The sequence below is a fragment of the Pteropus alecto genome, unplaced genomic scaffold (genome assembly GCF_000325575.1).
Source record: "Pteropus alecto unplaced genomic scaffold, ASM32557v1 scaffold161, whole genome shotgun sequence".
NCBI lineage: Eukaryota > Metazoa > Chordata > Mammalia > Chiroptera > Pteropodidae > Pteropus > Pteropus alecto.
The window spans coordinates 198,285-198,785 of record NW_006432943.1 but is presented as its reverse complement, the minus strand read 5'-3'; positions in this window follow the sequence as shown (position 1 = coordinate 198,785).

The window sequence follows — 501 nt, the reverse complement described above, 5'->3', positions numbered from 1 at the left end:
GATTATGAAAAAATTCCTTTTGCATGGGATGAAAAAAATAAAAGTGTACATTCATTCAGATGAAATTAGTTCAGCTAGGTCTTTTATGTCCTAATCATTCAAACTTAAATTAAGATCTTTGTACAATACTCCTAATAAGCTTTTAAAAATGCAGCCAAGTAGTACTCAGAAAGATGAAACATTTTTTCTACTTCTATAACTATGCAAGAAATTGAAAAATCAACATCTAGAAAAAGCAAGGCATAAATTCATCAGCACCAAGTAGAAATGCTCTTCAAAAGGAGCAGATCTCTTATGTATCCTGATATCCTTGTGTTGATGACTAGGTTCTCAACTCTCCTTTAGAAAAAATCCACTGCCTAAGGTTTACACTTTTAGGCAAAAAAAAAAAAAAAAAAGGAAGGTAAAACTTAGCAAATGACTCCACTTTAAATTTTGATTCATCCACACTTTTTAAAAAAATAGATTTCAAGGTTTTGGCACTACTTTTACTTTTCTTTG